This window comes from Chiloscyllium plagiosum, unplaced genomic scaffold, assembly GCF_037043375.1.
Source record: "Chiloscyllium plagiosum isolate Xiang-an unplaced genomic scaffold, Cpla_swu_hap1 HiC_scaffold_12, whole genome shotgun sequence".
NCBI lineage: Eukaryota > Metazoa > Chordata > Chondrichthyes > Orectolobiformes > Hemiscylliidae > Chiloscyllium > Chiloscyllium plagiosum.
In genome coordinates this window covers 56,608,779-56,627,812 of record NW_028270150.1, presented here as the reverse complement: position 1 = coordinate 56,627,812, position 19,034 = coordinate 56,608,779, and the positions used below count along the sequence as shown (strand labels likewise).

The 19,034-nt window shown below is 43.1% G+C and overlaps 1 long non-coding RNA gene across 1 annotated transcript; it reads left to right on the top strand.

The window, feature by feature from the left end:
* The first annotated feature begins 155 nt into the window (after nucleotides 1-155).
* On the top strand, nucleotides 156-18,092 carry LOC122555122 (uncharacterized). Its single transcript, XR_015758901.1, has 3 exons — nucleotides 156-1,598; nucleotides 7,994-8,087; nucleotides 17,066-18,092. It is a non-coding gene; the product is annotated as an uncharacterized LOC122555122 (long non-coding RNA).
* The last annotated feature ends 942 nt before the right edge of the window (nucleotides 18,093-19,034 follow it).

Here is a 19,034-nt window from a genome sequence, read left to right as displayed (position 1 = left end):
CCCCCGCCCCCTGGCGGTCGCAAGGAGTGGCAGCTTAAAATGTAAAAATCGACGACAGGAAATTTGAGAAAGTGAGGCCTGTAGATCCTGGAGATCAGAACCGAGAGTGCGGTGCTGGAAAAACACAGCCGGTCAGGGCAGCATCCGAGGAGGAGAATCGACGTTGCCAGCAATAACCCTTCATCAGGAATGAGGGTTGTGGGCCAGTGGGGGGGATGTTGAGAGATAAATGGGAGGGGGTTGGGAAGTTGGCTGGGAATGGATAGACAGATGAATGTGTGGGGATGATGGTGATAGGTCGGAGTGGAGGGTGGAGCGGATAGGTGAGAAGGAAGATGGACAGCGGTACCGAGTTGGAGGGTTGGATGTGAGATAAAGTGGGGGCAGAGGGGAGATGGGGAAACTGGTGAAATCCACATTGATCCCGTGCAGTTGGAGGGTCCCATGGCAGAAGCTGAGGCGTTCTTCCTCCAGTCGTCGGGTGGCTAGGGTTTGGCGGTGGCGGAGGCCCAGGACCCGCATGTCCATGGTGGTGTGGGAGGAGGAGTTGAAGTGGTCAGCCACAGGGCAGTCCGGTTGGTTGGTGCGTGTGTCCAAGCGTTCCGCAAGTTGGCGTCCAGTCTTCCCAACGTAGAGGAGACCACATCGAGAGCAATATCCGAGGTGCTGGGATGTGCAGGAAAATCTCTGCCGATGTAGAAAGATTCTTTGGGGCCTTGGATTGAGGTGAGGGTGAGGGAGGTGTGGGCACAGGTTTTTACACCTTTTGCAGCAGCAAGGGAAGGTACTGGGAGCAGAGAGTGTGTTCCTCCGCCTCCACCGTACCTGTTCTGGTGGAGCAGATCAGATCAGATATGGTGGAAGCGGAGGAACACACTCTCTGCTCCCAAAGGAGCAATTCGACAATAGAACATCACAGATGTCCTCCTATTTCAAGGACCACAATTTCCCCCTCAATTTGGTCTACAATGCCCTCCAGTGCATCTCCTCCACTTCCCGCACCTCTGCCCTTGAACCCCACCCCTCCAACCACAACAAGATTGGAAACCGCTCCCCCCCCCCGGCCGGGTCCTCACCTTCCATCATTTCCACCACCTACAGTCAGACCCCACCAATAGAGATATATTTCTCTCCCCACACCTATCTGCATTCCACAGAGACTATTCCCTCCGTGATTCCTTTGTTAGGGCCATGCCCCCCACCAACACACTCTCCATCTTCCTTCCCACCTATTCGCTCCATCCTCTGCTCTGACCTATCACCATTACCCCCACCTGCGTCTACCTATTGCCTTCCAAGCCACCTTTCCTCCAGCTCCACCCCCGCCTCCTATTTATCTCTCAGCCCCCTTCCCCGCGCCCACATTCCTGATGATTGGCTTATGCCCGAAACGTCGATTCTCCTGCTCCTTGGATGCTGCCTGACCTGCTGCGCTTTTCCAGCAACACATTTTCAGCTCTGATCTCCAGCATCTGCAGTCCTCACTTTCTCCTTATGCCTGAAATGTCAACTCCTGTTGTGGTTTTCCAGCGCCACACTTTTTGACTGCAGAAACCTAGAAATGAAAAATGATTCTGAAACAAAGCAGCAAATCTCAGGCACGATATGTTTTTCATTTATTCACAGGATGTGTGCACCATTTGCTTTCATAGAATCCCTACAGTGAGGAAGCAGACCCTTCGGTCCAACAAGTCCACACCGACCCTCCAAGAAGTATCCCACCCAAATCCATTCCCCTACTCTATCACTCTACATTTACCCCAACTAACACACCCCTGAACACTATGGGCAATTTAACATTGCCAATTCACCTAACGTGCACATCTCTGGACTGTGGGAGGAAACCCACATAGACACGTGGAGAATGTGCAAACTTCACACAGACAGTCGCCCGAAGCTGCAATTGAACCTGGCACTGTGAGGGAGCAGTGCTAACCACCGAGCTACCGTGCTGCTCCATTTGCCAGCATTTACCAATCTGTTGCCCTCGGGAAAGTGGTGGTGAGCTGCCTTCTTGAACCTTTGCAGGACATGTGCCGTAGGGTAGACCCACAAGAGGAATTCCAAGATTTAGACCAAAGGACAGTGAAGGAACGGTGATATATTTCCAAATCAGGATAGCAAGTGGCTTGAAGGGAACCTTACAAGTTGTGCAGTTCCTAAGTATCTCCTGCTGTTGTCCTTTGAGACGTAGTGGTTGAGGACTTGGAGGGCACTGTCTTAAGGATTTTTGATAAATTTCTGCAGGACGTCATGTAGACAGTCACACTGCTGCTTCTGAGCCATCAGTGGTGAAGGGAATGGGCGTTTGTGGATGTAGCACCAATCCAGTGGACTGCTTTATCCTTGATACTTCTTAAGTGTGGTTGGAACTGCACTTATCCAAGCAAGTGTGGAGTATTTCATCATACTCCTGATTTATATCTTGTCGGTGGAGGACAAGCATTGTGAAGTCTAGAGGCGAGTTATTGGCTACTGGATACCTAGTCTCCAGCCTGTTCTTGTAGTCATTGTATTTATGTGGCTTGTCGAGCTCAGTTTCTTGTCAACGGTAATAACAGGATGGTGATAGTGGGATTTCAGTGATGGTAATTTTATTGAATGTTAAAGGATGATGATTAGATTCTCTCTTATTAGAAATAGTGAGTGCCTGGCAGTTGTCGTAGAGTCGTAGAGATACACAGCACAGAAGCAGACCCTACGGTCCAACTCGTCCATGCTGGCCAGATATCCTAAATTAATCTGGTCTCATTTGCCAGCACTTTAAATCCCATATCCCTTTAAATCATTCTTATTCGTGTACCCATCCAGATGCCTTTTAAATGTTGTAATTGTACCAGCCTCCGCCACTTCCTCTGGCAGCTCATTCCATACATGCACAACCCTTTGGGTGAAAAAGTTGCCCCTCTGGTCCCTTTTAAGTTTTCCCCCTTCTCACCCTAAACCTATGCTGTCTAGTTCTGGACTCTCCTAACCCAGAGAAAAGACATAGAACATAGAATGTTACAACACAGTACAGGCCCTTCGGTCCTCGATGTTGCGCCGACCTATGAAAATAATCTGATGCCCATCTAACCTACACCGTTCCATCATTATCCATGTGTATGTCCAATACCCATTTAAATGCCCTTAACGTCGGCAAGTCTACTACTGTTGCAGGCAGGCCATTTCACGCCCCTGCTACTCTCTGAGTGAAGAAGCTACCCCTAATATCTGTCCTAAATCTATCACCCCTCAATTTAAAGCTATGTCCCCTTGTGTTAACCTTCACATCCAAGCAAAAGGGCTCTCACTGTCCATTCTTATCTAACCCTCTGATTATCTTATACATCTCGATTAAGTCACCTCTCAACCTTCTTCTCTCCAACACAAACAGCCTCAGTTCCCTAAGCCTTTCCTTGTAAGACAGCCGCAGCCTCTCCCTAGAGCTCAAACCCTCCAACACTGGCAACATCCTTGTAAATCTTTTCTGAACCCTTTCAAGTTTCAAGGAAGACCAGAATTGCATACAATATTTCAAAAGTGATCTAACCAATGTGTGGATTGAACGTTTCTTGCTACTTGTCAGGGGAGCACAAATGGTACTGAACATGGTGTAATCATCAGTACACATCTCCACTTCTGACCTTATGATGAAGAATATGTTGCATGGTTGGGCCCTCAAGAGGAGGCCAAGATGGATCATCCACTTGGCATTTCTGACCAAAGATAGATGCAAACACTTCAGCCTTGTCTTTTGCACTGAAGTTTTAGAGAGGATACATAGGAGACAGAGTCATAAAGATGTACAGCATGGAAACAGACCCTTCGGTCCAACCCGTCCATGCCGAACAGATATCTCAACCCAATCTAGTCCCACCTGCCAGCACCCGGCCCATATCCCTCCAAACCCTTCCTATTCATATACCCATCCAAATGCCTCTTAAATGTTGCAATTGTACCAGCCTCCACCACATCCTCTGGCAGCCCATTCCATACACGTACCACCCTCTGCGTGAAAAAGTCGCCCCTTAGGTCTCTTTTATATCTTTCCCCTCTCAGCCTAAACCTATGCCGTCTCGTTCTGGACTCCCCGACCCCAGGGAAAAGACTTTGTCTATTTATCCTATCTATGCCCCTCATAATTTTGTAAACCTCTATAAGGTCACCCCTCAGCCTCCGACGCTCTAGGGAAAACAGCCCCAGCCTGTTCGGCCTCTCCCTGTAGCTCAGATCCTTCAACCCTGGCAACATCCTTGTAAATCTTTACTGAACCCTTTCATGTTTCACAACATCTTTCCGATAGGAAAGAGACCAGAATTGCACGCAATATTCCAACAGTGGCCCAACCAATGTCCTATACAGCCGCAACATGACCTCCCAACTCCTGTACTCAATACTCTGACCAATAAAGGAAAGCATCCAAATGCCTTCTTCACTATCCTATCTACCTGCGACTCCACTTTCAAGGAGCTATGAACCTGCACTCCAAGGTCTCTTTGTTCAGCAGCACTCCCTAGGACCTTACCATTAAGTGTATAAATCCTGCTAAGATTTGCTTTCCCAAAATGCAGCACCTCACATTTATCTGAATTAAACTCCATCTGCCACTTCTCAGCCCATTGGCCCATCTGGTCCAGATGCTGTTGTAGTCTGAGGTAACCCTCTTCGCTGTCCACTACACCTCCCATTTTGGTGTCATCTGCAAACTTACTAACTGTACCTCTTATGCTCGCATCCAAATCATTTATGTAAATAACAAAAAGGAGAGGACCCAGCACTGATCCTTGTGGCACTCCACTGGTCACAGGCCTCCAGTCTGAAAAACAACCCTCCACCACCACCCTCTGTCTTCTACCTTTGAGCCAGTTCTGTATCCAAATGGCTCGTTCTCCCTGTATTCCATGAGATCAAACCTTGCTAATCAGTCTCCCATGGGGAACCTTGTCGAACACCTTACTGAAGTCCATGTAGCCCTTCTTAAACAGTGGCACCACGTTTGCCAACCTCCAGTCTTCCGGCACGTCACCTGTGATTATCGATGATACAAATATCTCAGCAAGAGGCCCAGCAATTACTTCTCTCGCTTCCCACAGAGTTCTCGGGTACACCTGATCAGGTCCTGGAGATTTATCCACCTTTAACCGTTTCAGACATCCAGCACTTCCTCCTCTGTAATCTGGACATTTTGCAAGATGTCACCATCTATTTCCCTACAGTCCATATCTTCCATATCCTTTTCCACGGTAAATACTGATGCAAAATATTCATTTAGTATCTCCCCCATTTTCTGTGACTCCACACAAAGGCCGCCTTGCTGATCTTTGAGTGGCCCTATTCTCTCCCTAGTTACCCTTTTGTCCTTAATATATTTGTAAAAACCCTTCGGATTCTCCTTAATTCTATTTGCCGAAGCTATCTCATGTCCCCGTTTTGCCCTCCTGATTTCCCTCAAGTATACTCCTACTTTCTTTATACTCTTTTAAGGATTCACTCGATCTATCCTGTCTATACCTGACATATGCTTCCTTCTTTTTCTTAACCAAACCCTCAATTTCTTTAGTCATCCAGCATTCCCTATACCTACCAGCCTTCCCTTTCACCCTGACAGGAATATACTTTCTCTGGATTCTTGTTATCTCATTTCTGAAGGCTTCCCATTTTCCAGCCGTCCCTTTACCTGCGAACATCTGCCTCCAATCAGCTTTCAAAAGTTCTTGCCTAATACCGTTAAAATTGGCCTTTCTCCAATTTAGAACTTCAACTTTTAGATATGGTCTATCCTTTTCCATCACTATTTTAAAACGAATAGAATTATGGTCGCTGGCCCCAAAGTGCTCCCCCACTGACACCTCAGTCACCTGACCTGCCTTATTTCCCAAGAGTAGGTCAAGTTTTGCACCTTCTCTAGTAGGTACATCCACATACTGAGTCAGAAAATTGTCTTGTACACACTAAAGAAATTCCTCTCCATCTAAACCTTTAACACTATGGCAGTCCCAGTCGATGTTTGGAAAGTTAAAATCCCCTACCATAACTACAATATTATTCTTACAGATAGCTGAGATCTCCTTACAAGTTTGTTTCTCAATTTCCCTCTGACTATTGGGTGGTCTATAATACAATCCCAATAAGGTGATCATCCCTTTCTTATTTCTCAGTTCCACCCAAATAACTTCCCTGAATGTATTTCCAGGAATATTCTCCTTCAGCACAGCTGTAATGCTATCCCTTATCAAAAATGCCACTCCCCCTCCTCTCTTGCCTCCCTTTCTATCCTTCCTGTAGCATTTGTATCCTGGAACATTAAGCTGCCAGTCCTGCCCATCCCTGAGCCATGTTTCCGTAATTGCTATGATATCCCAGTCCCATGTTCCTAACCATGCCCTGAGGTCATCTGCCTTCCCTTTTAGGCCCCTTGCATTGAAATAAATGCAGTTTATTAGTCCTACCTTGTCCCTGCCTGCCCTGACTGTTTGACTCACTTCTGTTCTCAGCTGTACCCGTCTCAGATCGATCTCTTTCTTCACTGTCTCCTTGGGTCCCACTCCCCCCCCCCGCCCCCCACCTTACTAGTTTAAATCCTCCCAAGCAGTTCTAGCAAATTTCCCTGCCAGTATATTAGTCCCCTTCCAATTTAGGTGCAATCCGTCCTTCTTGTACAGGTCACTTCTACCCCAAAAGAGATTCCAATGATCCAAAAATGTGAATCCTTCTCCCATACACCAGCTCCTCAGCCATGCATTCATCTGCTCTATCCTCCTATTCCTGCCCTCACTAGCTCGTAGCACTGGGAGTAATCCAGATATTACTACCCTTGAGGATCTCCTTTTTAAATTTCTGCCTAACTCTCTGTAATCTCCCTTCAGAGTCTCAACCTTTTCCCTTCCAATGTCATTGATTCCAATGACATAAGGTTACATTTTTAAATACAGTAATCAATTTTTGAATCACCAGTCTAGAATACACTAGACTGATAGTGTATGATTTGATTTGAACTAATGATGTTAACAGGCATTTCCCGTGGCCAATCCACCAAGCCTGCACATCTTTGGACTGTGGGAGGAAACCAAAGTGCCTGGAGGAAAGTCACGCAGACACAGGGAGAATGACCTCCTGCTGGTCCCTCTCCCCCGTTTTACCAGGATGCTGCCTGGACTGGAGGGCATGTCTTATGAAGAAAGGGTGAGGCAGCTAGGACTTTTCTTATTGGGAGAGAAGAAGGGCGACTTAGAGGTGTACAAGATGAGAGTCATAGATAGGGTGGATAGCCAGAGACTTTTCCCCAGGGTGGAAATGGTTATCACAAGGGGGCATAATTTTAAGGTGATTGGAGGAAGGTTTAAGGGAGATGTCAGAGGTAGGTTCTTTACACAGGGAGTGGTGGGTGTGTGGAATGCACTGCCAGCAGTCGTAGTAAAGTCAGATACATTAGGGGCATTTAAGCGACTGTTAGATAGGTATATGTGCGATAGTAAAGTGAAGCTTTGAAGGTTAGTTTGATCTTAGAGTAAGATAAAAGGTCGGCACAACATTGAGGGCCGAAGAGCTTGTACTGTGCTGTTATGTTCTATCTTCAACTTTGAAATTTTTTAAACTATTCTGAGATCCATGGTCTCCCAGGTATTATGCCTGAGTGTCAAAAGATACTTTTCCAGAATCAATGGCAGTTAGTTTTCTGAGTTTCTGGATTGGCCACGGGAAATGCAGGGTTATGGGGTACAGGCATGGGTCTGGGTGGGTTGCTCTTTGAAGGGTCGGTGTGGACTCAATGGGCCAAATGGCCTGCTGCCACACTGTCGGGATACAATGATTCTATAAAAAAGCAAGTGTAAAAAGGAAATGCAAATTGACTCATTCCTTTCAAGCAAGACCTATACTGTTGGAGAACTTAATACTTATGCTTTGTATTTTGATGTTTTCCATCATTAATTGACTGTTTATCACATTTCGAAGAAATGAACTGGACTGGTGCGCATTTCCAGGGTAAAAATGTACCACTTTCTTTCTGCAGATCCAAACTAAACTGGTCTTCAAATTAGAGAGTCAACTGAAATGGAAATGAAAAGATTTATGTTTTGCAAAACATTATCTACCACAAACTCCAAGTAAGTGTTCCCAGGTGAATCAAATTTGTCTCACAGCATATCAATTCATGGTTTCAGGCCAGTTCTATACTATAAACTGTTTATCATTTATTCTTGTATACATGGGTAGATGTGGCATAGCTTGCTTATATTCATCTTTCTAACAGATTTAAGTCTCCAGTGAATAGCCTGTTAACATCCATTAGTTCAAATCAAATCATACACTATTGTACAGTGTATTCTGGACTGGTGATTCAAAAATTGATTACTGTATTTAAAAATGTAACCTTATGTAATTTCTTAAAGGGTGCCAAATGACAATTGACTGCATGATAATAATGTGTTGAAGAGTCATAGAGCTTCAGTCCAACCAGTCCATGCTGAACATAATCCCAAACTAAACTAGTCCCACATTCCTGATCCTGGCCCATATCCCTCCTAATATTTCCTATTCATGTACTTTTCTAAATGCCTTTTAAGCATTGCAATTTTAAACACATCCACCACTTCCTCAGGAAGATCATTCCACATTCGGATCACCCTCAGTGTACATTTGCCCCTCGTGTCTTTTTTAAATCTCTCCTCTCACCTTAAAAATGTATCCCCTCGTTATGAAATCCCCCATCCTAAGGAAAAGACAACTACCATTAACTTTATCTACATCCCTCATTATTTTATAAACTTTTTAAGATCGCTCCTCAACCTTCTTCGCTCCAGTGAAAAAAGTCCCAGCCTTTCTTTATAATTCAGACCTTTCAGATCCAGCAATACCTTGGTAAATCTCTTTTGAATCTCCTCTGGCTTAATATCTTTCCTATAACTGGGCGACCAAAACTGGACACAGTATTCCAGAAGGAGTCTCACTAATGTCCTTTACAATCTTAACATTCCCAACTCCTATACTCAAAGGATTGAGCAATGAAGGCAAGTATGCCAAATGCCTTTTTCACCACCCCACCTATATGTGATGCAAATGTCAAAGAATTATGTACCTGAACCCTCTGTTCTACAACATTACAAATCATTTATCTTAATTTATTTTCTAAATGTCAGGATCTTCTCCTTAGTTTCAATGGGAACCAATAGCTTTAACCAGCATTTTCTGATCATACTGGTCTTATATTTAATCATGGTATACAAACAAAACTGGAGCTATCTTTATATCATAGGTAGATCTGTAAGATTGCAGCACAGGCTATAGTAGTAGACTAGCATGGGTTTCGCCTACATAAGCAAATACATTTAAACTTGTGATCTCTTTTTATTCAACTGGGCAGAAACGTACACTGAATCTCTGTGTACTTGATATCACGTCTGTTTCAGGCAGACAATGTACTGTAATCATCTCTGATTCCTTAAAATAATTTCCAGAGTGTACTGGGAGTCCAGAGCTCCTCACAATCCCCAGCCAACTAGGAATTTACTCTCTAGAATGGAAAATGATCTCTTAAAACACAAACGTGGTTATGTTGCTCTCAAAAGTTGCCTTGTGTTAGTGTTTTAAGCAAAATATAAGACAGGGAGCAGCGACATGAAATAAAGGAGGTGGAGTAGGTCATTCTGCCTATTAAAACTGTGTGACGTTGTAACTTCTTTATTGTTTATAAGCTGAAGATTTTTAAAAACAATTTTCCAGTATTTGTTAATGTAAACCAAATATCCGGGATTGCTGGATAATGGTGACTATAAAAGATGGTAAGTCAGAAGACATAGTAATGTTGAGATAGGCATATTTCATTTAATTCGCAATTATTTTCTGTCTTTTTTTGCCAGGAGTTATGTTTCCATAAGTGTAAACATTAGTTGTTCTGATTTTTACCCTCGGGCCCATTTGTCACATCAGTTGGTTTTCCAATTGGAAATCCAAGACTATAAGTATTCAGAAGCATAAAACTAGTACAAAATGGTTGCAAAGGATTAGGAAGTGCTGAATGCCAATTGCCTTGGACCATTGTGCCTGTGGTACGCTGAAAGTTACCTGCTCTGATTTCCAGGTCAACAATTTCTGACGTAAATCTTACTTGTCTTGTTCGGTAAGATAGGCAGCTGAATACTAAATGAGACAATACGCAGCATCAATATGGCCTTTACCAAGCTATAATCCCCTTGATTGGTGACTCGTTGCTGCCCAGCAAAATACTTGCAAAGCCCAAAAATTGCAATGAATTGCTTCAGATGTCAAGCTAGGCCTTACTGGACTTCTTGCGTGATTCTGTCATAGACTACACCATAGTCATGTTTCTCAGGCTCCTAAAGGTTCTACCCTAGGGTTTAATGGTGACTTTGCTGCAGCATCCTGTGACAAAGGTCATGAATGTGATTTCTCAAAAGAAAGACTCTCAGAGAGACTCACTAAATTGTTGGTTGTCACTACACTGATTAAAGTCTTCATGAAAGATTTTCTGGGTGATGAAAAGTACTATGCCATTGTTACATTGCTTGAGGATGGAGAGAAATGTGAAGCCATAGTGACAGGCCAACAATTAAATGCTTTAGCACAACCAATACTATTACTGCTGTTAGTAAAGTTCATCTAACCAACAAGATTTGTAACCAATATAGTTTGTCACACCATTCAGTAGCAATCCAGGTTTGCTGCACATCTGCTAATCATGTGGCACTGAAGAACATTGATTTTGATTTGATTTATTATTGTCACATATACCAAGATACCGTGAAAAGTATTATATTGCATGCTTACCACAAATCATACCTTACATATGTAATAGAACAAAATGCAGAGTACAGTGTTACAGCTGTAGAAAAGGTGAAGAGAAAGGTCAACTCTAATATATGAGAGGTCCATTCATAAGTCTGATAACAGTGGGGAAGAAGCTGTTCTTAAATCTGTTGGTACATGTTATCAAAATCTTGTATCTTCTGCCCAATGGAAGAGGGTGGAAGAGAATATAACTTGGGTGTGGAGTGTCATTGATTATATTGGCTGCTTTCCTGAGGCAATGGACAGAAGGCTAGTCTTTATGATGGACTGGGCTGCATTCACAAACACTGTAATTTCTTGCCATCTTGGGCAGACCAGTTGCCATACCAAGCTGTGACCTGAATAGTATGCTTTCTGTGGTGTAGCTATAAAAATCAGTAAGAGTCATTGTGGACATGCAAAATGTCTGTAGCCTTTTGTAACATCAAGGTGGATGGACCAGGATAGATCATTGGTAATATTTACTCCTTTTGAGTTGTGTATAGAATGTGCTTCCAAAGGACAAACCAAACCCCAGAACAGAACACAGGTAATGGGACAGTGCATCATGGTGGCTCAGTGGTTAGCACTACTGCCTCACAATGCCAGGGATCTGGATTTGATTCCCCTCTTGTGCAACTATCTGAGTGGAGTTTGTACATTTTCCCCGTGTCTGCTTGGGTTTCCTCCAGGTACTTCAATTTCCAACTTCTTCCAAAGATGTGCAAGGTTAGGTGGATTAGCCATGCTAAATTGCCCATAGTGCCCACGGATCTATAGGTGTATCAGTCATGTGAAATGCAGGATTACGGGAATAAAATTACGAGATGGGCCTGAGTGGGATAGTTTTCACAGGGTTAGTGCAGACTCGATGGGCTGAATGGACTGATTTTACACTGTAGGGATTCTGTGATTCTATTCAAGATTAGAGTGGTGCTGGAAAAGCACAGCAGGTCAGGCAGCATCCGAGGAGCAGGAAAATCGATGTTTCGGACAAAAGCCCTTCATCAGGAATGATTCTATGACTGAAAAGGCAGTATCTCACCACAACACTGGGAGCAAGGGACCTATTAAAAACATGCACAAATGCAAACATAATGAACCGAATGAAAGATACATTTCGAAAGATGATCAAGCTTGCTGTATCTTTTAGATTTTATAGGTTTTGAATCTTACATATCATATTGATGCTATATGGCAATCATAAATTCTTAAGACCATTCACATCACATGTCCTGAAAAGGCAGATTGATGTAACTTAAAAGCTAAAATCAACACAGGACCTATTATCAACATATTACCAACATACATCCTGAAAGATATGTAACTCTGCATGTAATACTGCCTGGGACAACCTACAAGTGACGGTTCATAACAGATTCCCAATTCTGTGAGTTGGTAGAATCATACTGCATGCTCATTTTGGTTTACTGAAATCTTCCACTTAATAGAAACCATCAATCAAACCATGGCCCAACTACCAGTATGTACAGATTTCAGTACCTTCATAGTTCACGAGATTCAAATTACTCCAATTGTGATGGAACAGACAACATGATACTCAATTGAATAAGCTGAGGTTGATTACATTCTTAAAATGATGTATTACACTTTGACCAGAGTCAATGTGAACAGTGTAATTGCCAACAGCTGAAGATGAGCAACTACAAGTGTTTTGAAAGACCATTATCCAGGGATGGCCTGACAATATTAAATAAGTTCCAGAGAATATTCATCAATTTTGGCCATACATAGATGAACTTCATATACCGAGGAAACTAATTTTCATGGACAAGAAAGACCTAAAACCAAGATATCATGACCAGATTACACCGGGGACACATAGATACTGAACACAGGACCTGGCACAAGGGGGAGCAACGTCAACACTCAATAATCGGTGCTACACAGGTAACAGGCTTGGGACAGTGATTTTTTTCACTGTGAATGCGAATCTGTGTACTAGCCAGGGATGAATCAAGGTATAGAACCTGAAGGCATGTGAATCATGGCAAAAGCGAACAAACTAGCAGCAGAGAGAATCTATATTTCTACACAATGCTCCTCACACTCCTTAGACAAAAGAACGACAGACAATGTTCACAGTGCATAAGGATGATTACATCCTGCTGATGGATCACTTCTCCAAACTTCCTATTATTCAATACCTTAGCATTCATTGTACTGTTTTCATTTCATTCAATGAACTAGAAATGATAATTCTGACAATGGACTGCAGTTCTTGAAATGGTTTGACAATATCAGATCACCATCAGCTCACTGTCCTCACTCAAAACTTGAGTCCACTGTATAGGGTATACTACCAAAGTAATGATCAGTGACATGCAACAAAACAAGATTTTTGCACTTTATTGATGCATTTTTATGCAAATAATGGGGAAGGAATTACCATCCCAAGCATGCCTTATGTTTGGAGAGTAAGTATCATTCAATGAAAGTCTAGATTAAAGTGGTGCTGGAAAAGCACAGCAGATCAGGCAGCATCTGAGGAGCAGGAAAAATCAACATTTCAGGCAAAAGCCCTTCATTAGGAATGAGACAGGGAGCCTTGATCATAAATACCACATGCTATAATAAATTGCTCTTATTTCTTTCAGTGCTACATCACTCACATATATTTCTTATATGCTGTGTGAGGTAACATAATGTAAAAACTGCATCCTTTCATTTTCTTCATTTTTTGATTGTGAATTAAATAGAAAAGGGCTATTTTAAAACCAAGGACTAGGGAAAGAATTAGAGACTAGGAAAACTCATTACTAAACTTTTTACACTGTTGCTTTACAAGCAGTGGGGGAGCTGAGATCAGAAAGTAAGGCACCGCAGTAAGTGTGCAGAGAAAGATTCATCTAGCAATGGGTAGCTGATTGGTTTCTGCAAATGTACCCAGTTGTGAATGCTGGAAGTTATCAGCCTGACAACAGCTCTCTGGCTGACTCCTGGGCAGTTAAACAGCTTGAGGATTTACAGGAGCCCTCAAACTGCTGAAGGTGAGGTTCTCAGTCTCTGTATGTTGTCAAAGTACCTGAAACCTGAAGAAAGCTGGTTATTTTCTCCCACCACTTGCTGGAAGCTGTTGTCTTTAACCAATAATTAAGCAAATTTCTGTTTGGGTACCAATCACCCTTCACCTCCTGTGGAGTGAAATAAACTGGAGAAAGGGATTGAAGAACAAAACATCTTGGGAAGCAAAAGAAGTATTGGATCCTGTGGACTGGATTACATTTATTGAATGGCATCTTATAGCACCTTTGAGTTATTGAAGTTGTGTGAGTAAAAGTACATATAAAAGCAGATTGTGAAAATGTCATACAATGATGATTTCTATCTGAAACCACAAGAGGGCAACAAATACTATTTTGAACAAACTTTAAAATATTCCATGAAATGTTTTTCATTACATCCAAATTTACCAGAGAATGACATATTTCCTATATTTCCACAAGCAACTTACAATCATAGAAATGCCTTTTATCCACTTGACTGCTTGACCATCTTAATCAGATGGGCCAATAGGCTGAGAAGTGGCAGATGGAGTTTAATTTAGATAAATGCGAGGTGCTGCATTTTGGGAAAGCAAATCTTAGCAGGACTTGTACACTTAATGGTAAGATCCTAGGGAATGTTGTTGAACAAAGAGACCTTGGAGTGCAGGTTCATAGCTCCTTGAAAGTGGATAGGATAGTGAAGAAAACGTTTCGTATGCTTTCCTTTATTGGTCAGAGTATTGAGTACAGGAGTTGGGAGGTCATGTTGCGGCTGTACAGGACATTGGTTAGGCCCTTGTTGGAATATTGTGTGCAATTCTGGTTTCCTTCCTATCGGAAAGATGTTGTGAAACTTGAAAGGGTTCAGAAAAGATTTACAAGGATGTTGCCAGGGTTGGAAGATTTTAGCTATAGGGAGAGGTCGAATAGGCTAGGGCTGTTTTCCCTGGAGCGTTGGTGGCTGAGGGGTGACCTTATAGAGGTTTATAAAATCATGAGGGGCATGGATAGGGTAAGTAGACAAAGTCTTTTCCCTGAAGTGAGGGAGTCTAAAACTAGAAGGCACGGGTTTAGGGTGAGAGGGGAAAGATACCTTTTCACACAACATTTTCCCGCAGAGGGTGGTATGCGTATAGAATGAGCTGCCAGAGAAAGTGGTGGAGGCTAGTACAGTTGCAACATTTAAAAGGCATCTGGATAGGTATATGAATAGGAAGAATTTGGAAGGGTATGGGCCGGGCACTGTCAGGTGGGACTAGATTGGATTGGGATATCTTGTCTGCATGGACAAGTTGGACAGAAGGACTGTTTCCGTGCTGTACATCTCTATGACTCTATGCTAAGTAAGTTTGCAAATTCCCATTCCCAGACAAAATGCTGCAGGTCACTTTTCACAAGCTGACCAAAATAAAATGTCAGCATTCAACTCCATAATTCCCTTTCTTCTCACTCTGTTTGAAATGTGCAATTAAATGGGAAAAAATAATGGATGTAGGTATTCCACTTTTCAAGTATTGCACATATGACATTGCTTTGTTCAAGTCACTGAAATGGGAAATTGTGTACACTGCATTATCCCATGCTGCCAACTCATCATGCTTAATAATGATTCTCAGTTTGTACTTTGTTTACAAGTCTTATGTTGATGGATACATTATAATTGGGCTGAATTTTGCCAGTTGTAATTGACTCGTTCACCGCAGCCTAGGGTGAATTTTCTCATGGTTTTCACCTCATTAATTGTGCACTGAGCTGTTAGGTGCAATTCTCAGAGAATTACATGGCAGAGGTACTTGCCGTTGGTGAGACGTTCTGGATTACATACCTGTGACACCATATTTAAAGCCCAACCGCACTCAGTTCAGATGCTGCAAAGCCAGGAACTTCTCACAAAGTGCTGTGCTCAATCCTAATGTTTAAAGTTGTCACAGAGGAAAACCATGCCCACTCCCTGCTTCCAGTTGAGAAAGCTGGAGGTGCTGGTGTTTGGGCTGGTTGAGAAGAGGCCAGTCTTTTTTCTACTGACTTCCAAATGCGACAACACCAACTAGTCCAGACTATTTTGACACAAAGAGCTGCACAGTCCATTGCTGTGTTTAAAAGCGGAAGGGATGCCCAAAAGTGCAGGAAGAAGCTGAATGATCTACTGTGCTAAGTAAGGGTAACTACTACTATCTTCTCTCTGCAAGCTCACACTCACAGGGCCAGATCTCACACCAACTCTGCCACTGCACACATACCTCATCAAAGGTCATAGACTATAACACTCATTATTGCAAACATCATTTCCACTCAATGGCGTTCACCTACTGCATCCTCCCAAACTACTAACAATTCCTGCCCTACTTGCTGACTGGGGCACTTCACCACCTCTCCTGCTCATGACCACTAACTGCTATTCCATTCATTTCCATCACAATCAATCCCTCTCTTTGTCTCACCACAAGTAAAGACAGTTCATTAACCAGGTCGAGAGTTTCAGACCTGGTGGGTGGGTGGGGGTGGTAATGGACATCAGAGTCTTTAATCCCTCCAAGGAGAAATTTCTGCATTTGGCCAGAGGAGAATAGGACCACTCGTAGAGACAGAGAGACACCCAAAGGGCAATCAACCCAATAGCTTCATTGTGCAGTGCCATGCTGCTTTTCCATTACTATCAGTGCTAACTCATTCTTAATATGCATAAGCTTTCATACATCTGCTACAACAAACTCTCTGTCTTCTCTTACACAGACATTAGCAGCACCAAGCGAAACTCTGCGAAGAGACAAGACCAGAGCCCCTTAGCTCCACATCCACCTCTGAGGAGGAAGCTACTGAATCCTCACAAGATGAATAAGCAATGCTTTTACTAGTACCCTCTACCAACTCAAAGATTATCTAGATGCAGGAGCATGATCTGCATTATTTCTTCATATGGACAACACTGAGGCAAATATTTCCACACTTAGACCCACCTCATGAGAGAGTGTCTGGAATCAGTGATAACTTCACACATCTATGGAGGCAAAGGTTTATTCTATGTATCAGCTTTTCAATGGAGTATACTGCCATTTAAAGATGGATGATATAAAATGGATAGTTCAGATAGCTACTCTCCCCATAGGGTGAAAAGCTACACCATGCACTTCTTCTCCCGGGTTTTAAGCTTTGCTAGAGAATGCTCAAGCATTTCAGGGTAACCTCGTGAAGTATTGAAGGGTTACCAAAAATGGAAGAGTCAAAGGTAGTTTCCTCAGAATTCTTTTTTTTTCTTTTTCACTCCTGATGGTTTCTTTTCTTTTCCCCAGCGCCCATGGTGTGTGTGCAGGTGTGAGACACAGTGAAAGACACAAGGTGCACGATTCTTTATTCAAATTTCCACCACCAGGAAGATAGGAAAACACCGGAGTGGCCAGTATCGAGCACTGTGTCACATCAAAGGGCAATGCTGTGTGACTCAGGATTCTTCTCAACTTGGTTGCTATTATGGGACATTTCTCTACACAACGCATGGATGACATTTCCTGTTTGATGCCTTAAAAGCTATTTAACATTAGCACCTTGCAGTGCTGACACACTGTCTTACTGCTGCTTTTCCCTAGAACCTTTTATGTGTGGATATTTTTAAAGTAGAGTTACTTGAAGACATCATCATGGGTGCAATCATGTAGATAATGAAACATTTAGAGTCATAGAGATATATAGCACAGAAACAGACCCTTCGGTCACACTTGGCCATGCTGACCAAATATCCTAAATTAATCTAGTCCCATTTGCCAGCACATAAAGTAGAGTAGAGTAGCTTTATTTGTTGTGTCTACCATATACAGCTGGTACAATAAAAACAAGGCAGCGTTCCTCCAGGACCTAGGTGCTATATGAACACAGAGACTACACAAGAGTACAGTCACACACAGGGCAGCATGAAGTGCATAGAAAAGTGCAAACCATGCAAGGCAGAAGAGTAATTCCTGACAAGACAAGACAATAGGCACAGTGGTGGACAAATTATAATGTAACAATGAATGACCATGAATAAAACATTGTTTTCGCAGCAATTCAAAAAGTCATCCGAAAATTGCAAATGGAATAGAGTGTAATTCGGGGAAGAAACTATTGTACAGTCTGGCCGTAAGAGACTGAATGCTCCGGTATCTTCTGCTAGATGGCAGGAGCAAGAAGAATTCACATGAAGGATGTATGGAGTCGTCCACAATGCTATTAGTTTTGTGGAGTAAATGTCTGTAATGGAGGGAAGAGAGACCCTGATGGTCTTCTCAGCTGTCCACACTAGCCGTTGTAGGATCTCACAATCTGAGACAGTGCAATTCCCAAGTGAAGCAGTGATGCAACTGCTCAGGGTACTCTCAATGAGCCCTCTGCAGAATGTGGTGAGGATGGGGGGGTGGGAGGTGGACTTTCCTCAACCGATGCAAAAAATAGAGATTCTCCTGTGCTTTCTTGGTAATGGAAATGGTGTTGAGGGACCAGAAGAGATTCTCCACCAGGTGAATGCCAAGTAATTTAGTGCTATTCATGATCTCCACTAGGGAGCCAATGTCCGGTGAAAATGATCGCTCCATGGCCTCCTGAAGTCAACAACCATCTCTTTATTTTGTCCATGTTCAGAGACAGGTTGTTTGCTCTGTACCAGTACGTTAGTTGCTGCACCTCCTCTCTATACGCTGACTCATCGTTCCTGCGAATGAAATCTACTACTATGTGTCATTAGAGAACTTAATAATATGATTTGAGCTGTATATCGCTGCACAGTCATGTGTTAGCAGGGTGAACAGCAATGGGCTGAACACACAGCCCTTGGGGGTTTGGGGGGGGGGGGGCATGTTCAGTGTGATGGTGTTGAAGATGCTGTTCTCAGTCCGGACTGACTGAGGTCTCCCAGTCAAAAAGTCCAGGATCCAGTCACAGGGGGAGGTATACAAGCCCAGCAGACTCAGCTTTCCAATCAGATACTGAGGAATGATAGCGTTAAATACAGAACTGAAATCGATGAACAGTAACCTGACATAGATGTCCTTTTTATCCGGGTGGTTGAGGGCCAGATTGAGGGTGGTGGAGATGGCATCATCTGTTGAGCAGTTGGCCCATATCCCTCTAAATACTTCCTATTAATATACCCATCCAGATGCCTTTAAATGTTATAATTTTACTGGCCTCAACCTCTTCCTCTGGCAGCTCATTACATACACGTACCACTCTCTCCATGCAACGTTGCCCCTTATGTCCCACTTAAATCTTTCCCCTCTCATCCTAAAC